Source organism: Oreochromis aureus, linkage group 3 (genome assembly GCF_013358895.1).
Source record: "Oreochromis aureus strain Israel breed Guangdong linkage group 3, ZZ_aureus, whole genome shotgun sequence".
Lineage (NCBI taxonomy): Eukaryota > Metazoa > Chordata > Actinopteri > Cichliformes > Cichlidae > Oreochromis > Oreochromis aureus.
The window spans coordinates 66,250,520-66,256,519 of record NC_052944.1 but is presented as its reverse complement, the minus strand read 5'-3'; positions in this window follow the sequence as shown (position 1 = coordinate 66,256,519).

The following is a 6,000-nucleotide window of genomic DNA, read 5'->3' as shown; positions in this document are numbered from 1 at the left end:
TTTTAGCTCTCAGTAACCAGAAGGCGAGCAGAGACGTGTGAATTATTGTTGGTGACACGAAACTGCGTGAGCTGCAAGCCTCAGCTTCGAGAAGCTTTTGTGTGTGTGTGTGTGTGTGTGTGTGTGTGTGTGTACTAGATATTGTGGTAAGAGAAACCCACACCATATTTCAGAATAAAAGCCCTTGGGTCTCGCCTTATTTTATTTTTTTTCCCCGTCTTATTTAAAAATGATATTAAAAGTGAACTTTCTGTTTCCACAAACTAATTTCACCCTACGTGGACAGTACACATTTTCACAGAACTACTATGGCAATATCAAGTCAGTCTGATTTTTATATTTCAAAATAAGAGCCCCTGGAACGTGCTTATGAGCCATTCTTTGAATTCAGAATGTCCTGTTTATACAGACTAATTTCACTTCAAATCAACAGTACACATAACAGTGCTCCTGGATTAATGTCAGTCTGGTTTTGGATTTCAAAGTGAGAGCCATGTGAAATTGCCTGTATACGTATATTATATCTTTATTCTCGCTCCAAATGCCATTAAAAAGAAACTTCCTGTTATTTATTTTGCAAGTTTATATATAAAGCTTCAATCTAAGTGAATGTTGAGTGAGACAACTTTAATTTTTTTAAAAAGATGCCGAAATATGCTCCAACCAAGAATAAGCAAAGAAAAACAAGAGCACTGTCCTGGACCGCCACTGTGCCTCAGAGCAGCAACACCTTTCACTTCTATGTTTTTGTCCTCCATTTGGTTGGGTCCTTTTTTTTTTTTTTTTTTTCTTTGTTACTGGGAAAATTTCCCTTTTTGCTTTTACTGAATTCTCGCAATGTTTTCAGCTGATACCTCTTTGAGAGCGGCGTCTCTCTCTGGTATCAAATTGTGTGCCAAACGTCACTGTCGGTGTCAACTCTGCCTCCTGTGCTTCAGCGGAGCTTGGAAGCCTTTCTATGCTAAAACATTTTTAACCTCTGCTTTGTTTTCATTCTTTCAGACCACAAAAACATCACAATTGAATCTGGACAGAACATCACTCTGCCATGTCGAGTTTCAAACATGTCCTTCATAGCCATAGAGTGGAGCAGATTTGACTTAAAGCCAGAATATGTACTTTTAAGCCGTGACGGGCACTTTGACCCACACAACCAGCATTTATCTTTTATGAATCGAGCTGATCTGCAGGAAAGAAAGATGAAGGATGGAGACGTGTCTTTGATTCTGAAGGACGTGACGACTGATGACACTGGAACATACGAGTGTCGTGTCTTCATGGAAGAAACACGCTCATGGAAATCCATCAGCATCATCTACCTGAGAGCTGTTGTTCCTCCAGGTGAGTGAGTAGAGTTGAGTGTGTGTGTGATCAGAGGTGAAGCTGCTTCCTGGTTGTTGATGTTTGTTTCTAAAGATGTTGTTGATGAGACTTTGTAGAAAGCAGCTGACACCTCACACCTGTTTCTCACCTGCAGGTCCGCCAGTAGAGAATCGACCTGTGGGACTGATCATTGGAGTCATCGTTGGTCTGTCAGCTGTGCTGATTTTTGTGGCCTGTCTCATCTATAAAAATCCCGAAAAGACAAAACATATTTCTTGTTCCATCTTGTCACGAAACGGATACGACATTGTTTCTGTAGACGAGCAGGGGCTCATGTAACATCGGCAGTAATATAATTTCCCTTCCCCTTCCCCTTTCATCCCCCTTCTTGAATTGCCACCTTATCGTGGTGGAGGGGTTTGTGAGCTCAGACGATCCTGGGAGCTGAGTTGTCTGGAGCGTTCAGCTCCTGGTAGGGTCTCCCATGACAAACAGGTCCCAGGTGATGAGCCAGACTGAGAGCAATTCAAAAAAACATTGTCCTGTTTGTACCAATCATGTGGACAACAGCTAAATCTGATTTAGCGACTTAGTGTTACCTAAGACATGATTGCGGATTATAAAAACCTGTGATAATGAAAGGACAATATGTAACTGTTAAATGTAATAAAATGAGTTAGACTTGAAACACGAGACCACAGAGTTCTGTGTGAACACACCAACATGTTGGCTGGTGTGGACCAGGTAAAGACAACATGTACTCATACAAATATCAAAGATGAGTAGCTCAATTACATTTTATGCAAAGGACAAGTACTCCAGCTGGCTTCTGTTGTTACCTGGTGTTACTTAAATATAATTGTATTGACAGTATTTGAATTTACTGACACAACTTCTTTTTTACTGTTTACACGTCAAATCTGTATCAGGTATCCTGTAAATTCAGCTGTCATAATAACAGCACTGAAGGTAAAACAGCTTTCTATAGACTGGGACACTTCAGGCTAAATTATGTGTTCACTGCATCTAAAAAACAATAATGATGCTAATGGTTATTACTGTGTTTATTATCAGGTGATTTGTATGTTTATGCCATTAAAAGATGGAATCAAAATACTTCTAATGGCATTTATTGTACAGTTTTATTTATGTTTTATTGTTGCTGTGCACTGAAAGCAGCAGTTTGGGAATCAGATTGTTGTTTAAAATGAACTTGATGCAAAAGTTTTTTTTCTCTTCAGTACTTTGTGTGATCCTGATACGGACTGATCAGTGTGACTGGAGCCATGGTTGGTTTTCTGTCCTGCAGAACTGTTAATAAAAGCTGTTTGTTGCATGTTTGGTCTGTGTGTCTGGTCTCTCTGGTATCAGTAACTCAGATTATCAGTGGTTAACCCTTTGGCTGCTGGTTATTGGTGCTATTCTGTCACACCAGAGAATACGAGGGAGAGAGAACCAGGATGTTTATACTGCAGTTGAATAGAAAGATGACACATCCAGGAAGTGCAGGGAAACATGAGGAAGATATAGATTTTAATGAAGGTGAGCTAAGAGACTTTATGAACTACAAGACCTCTTAACCAGTGAATCCACGGTTATTTAGTTTGACTAAAACTAGATGTGGGGAAAAAACCCAGAACATTCTGGTTAAAATACAAACTAACTTGGGGAAAAAAGTTAATTTACATTTTTAAAAGTTAACTACAATTGCTATAGAGACGAAGTTTTTATAACCCTGGAATTTTGAAAAGTAAGACTCTCAAGTAATAAACGTTAAAACCTTTGCCAAATCTATGCTCAAAATGAGCTCGTTTGAAACGTGATGCCTTCTGTAGGTCTCAAAGATGTTGTTCTACAGAGGCAGAGAGTCAGAAGTAAAGAGGCTCTCCAGTCTGTGAAAGAGTGCATAGAAAGATTGTGGAATAATTCAAAAGAAGTTCCTCAACATCAAATTGCAAAGGCTTTCCAACTCACATCATTAAAATTTTCAGAGAAACTGGAGATGACTCGGTGTGTAAGAAACCAGGCTGAAGACCTTTACTAGATTAACGTGGTCTTCAGGCTCTCAGATGACACTGCATCATCGGCATGATTTTATCTCTGACATTGCTCAACAGTCCCAGGAATACTTCCAGAAACCTCTGTCAGTTTACACAATCCACTGTGCTATCTGTAGATGCCAACTAAAGCTCTATCATGCAAAAAGGAAGCAATTTTTAATTTTTTTAGGGAGTAACGGAATACATGTACTGGCGTTATGTATTTAAAATACAAAATATGAGTAGCTATATTCCATTACAGTTACCGTTTAAAATGCTGGTATTCAGAATAGTTACTTTGTTGAAATAAATGGATTACACAGCGGTCTTTTCCTGTTTCATATATTAGGGCATGCCCTCTCTATTTCTGGTAATGCCACACCGGTGGAAACAGTCGCGGCCCATGCCACCTCTACTTGCGGCCCGCATAATGACGTGAAGAAATATTTTTTGAAATTATTATTCAAAAAATGATTTAATATAATAGCAGAGTGTTACAGGCATAGCCCTAAAGAATGTAGCCTCATGGGCAGTGTAGTCCGTGCTGCTAGGAGAATGGACTGCCATACACGTTATGTGTCTGTGAGCGAGGGAGGGAGAGAAAGGAAAGTCAAAAAGTACCAGAAACGGGAGCTGGAAGCATGTAAATATAGTAATAACCACTGCAGCCAAACAGAGTGCCTGATGAGCCCAGTTGTAAGTAAGCGATTAAGACTCGACTGTACACCGTGTTTGTGTTTTCCTCCGAAACAATAAGTCCAATTGGAGCAGCCTTTCAACGCCTCTCTCTGTCTCTCGTTAGCAAAGTTGACCCAGACAACAAAGTAAAGCTAGTTTTCGGCTACCAGCCCGACACGGAACCCACCGTTTCCGACCTTTACTGCGGTTCGGAGCCGCAGACCAGTTTTATATATACGTGCGGATTAGTTTTCAATGCGAAATCGCTGCAAAAAGTGCAGCCTTATCTAATGTCCGCCCTACTGTTACTCATTTTATATTAAGATTTAAAAATGTAGTTGGTATTGGTATTGCAAGTAACCTTCAGTAATATTAATAAATCACAGCAATAGTACATTCATGTAGTTGTAACAGGCATGATAATATATTAAGTAATCCAAAGTATTCAGAATATGTTACTCTCATTGAGTAACGTAACGGAATACGTTACAAAATACATTTTGGAGGCATGTATTCTGTAATCTGTAGTGGAATACATTTTAAAAGTAACCTTCCCAACACTGTATTTAAACATGCAACAGAAGTACCGTCATGTCCTGTGGGCCAACAGTCCCAACACTCATTGAACGGGAAAAAGTTCTGTGGGTAGACAAGTCCAAATTTGACATTCCTGTTGGTGAACATAGACACCACATTACTCTGGGTTAAAGAGGAGGGAGACCTTTCAGGTTTTATCAGAGTTCAGTTCAAAAGCCAGCATCTCTGATGGTATGGAGGTGTGTAAGTGCATACAGTATGGACAGCTTACATGTTTTGGATGGAACTATGAATGCTCAAGGTTTTAGAGCAATATATGCTCCCCTCCAGATGACGTCTATCTCAGGGAAGGCCTTGTTTGTATTTGAGCAGGACAACACAAAACCATATACTGCAGCTATTACAACAGCATGACTTTGTCCGAGAAGAGTAGAACGAGCAGCTGTTTCCATTATCTAAGGCCTTCTTCACTGTGTTTCATGAAGAAGAAGCTTCATGAAGGGGGGAAGGAAGCAAAGTTATACTTCACAGCATCAACCTCACTGTGAGCAAAAAGAGTTGAAAGACCTCCCACTACAACTCTATCAGATGCATCTCCTTCCAAAGACAAACATGTGACAGTCTTATGAAGCTAAAGAGCCAGGCTCTGCTTACAAGCTGCACATCAGGCTCATAGAGGATCATATTAATTAATTCTACAGGTGCCAATAAACCCTCCCACACAGATGCAGTCATTTATGGCCTGCATTTGTATGGCGCTTTACTCAGTCCCTAAGGACCCCAAAGCGCTTTACACTACATTCAGTCATTCACCCATTCACACACACATTCACACACTGGCAATGGCAAGCTACAATGTATCCACAGCTGCCCTGGGGCGCACTGACAGAGGCGAGGCTGCCGGACACTGGCGCCACCGGGCCCTCTGACCACCACCAGTAGGCAAACATGGGGTTAGCATCTTGCCCAAGGATATTTGGCATGCAGCCAGGAGGCAGCCTGTCTGCCGTCCAGATCTTTCACTTATAGAGAACATTTGTTGCATCATTTAACAAAAAAAAAAAATCATCAAAGACGACCTCAAACTCTTCTGCAGCTTGAAATCTATATTAAAGCAACAGCAAAACTCCAGAAAGTCATAACCTTGATGCTCAGATGTCTACAACCTGGGTTGAAAAGAAGGGTAGATGCTACACCCTGCTAAACAGGCCCCTGTCCCAACTATTCTGAGACCTGTAGCAGGCATCAGATTTGAAATGAGCTCATTCAGTGGATGATAATGTAAAATATCTCACTTTAAATGTATTATGTTATTTGTGTTCTAATAAATGTTGGTTCATATAATTTGAATGTCTTTTAGTTTTCATTTTGTTCAAATTTAAAGAATGTCCCAACTTTTGTGGATTGCAGGTTGTAGTTTAGT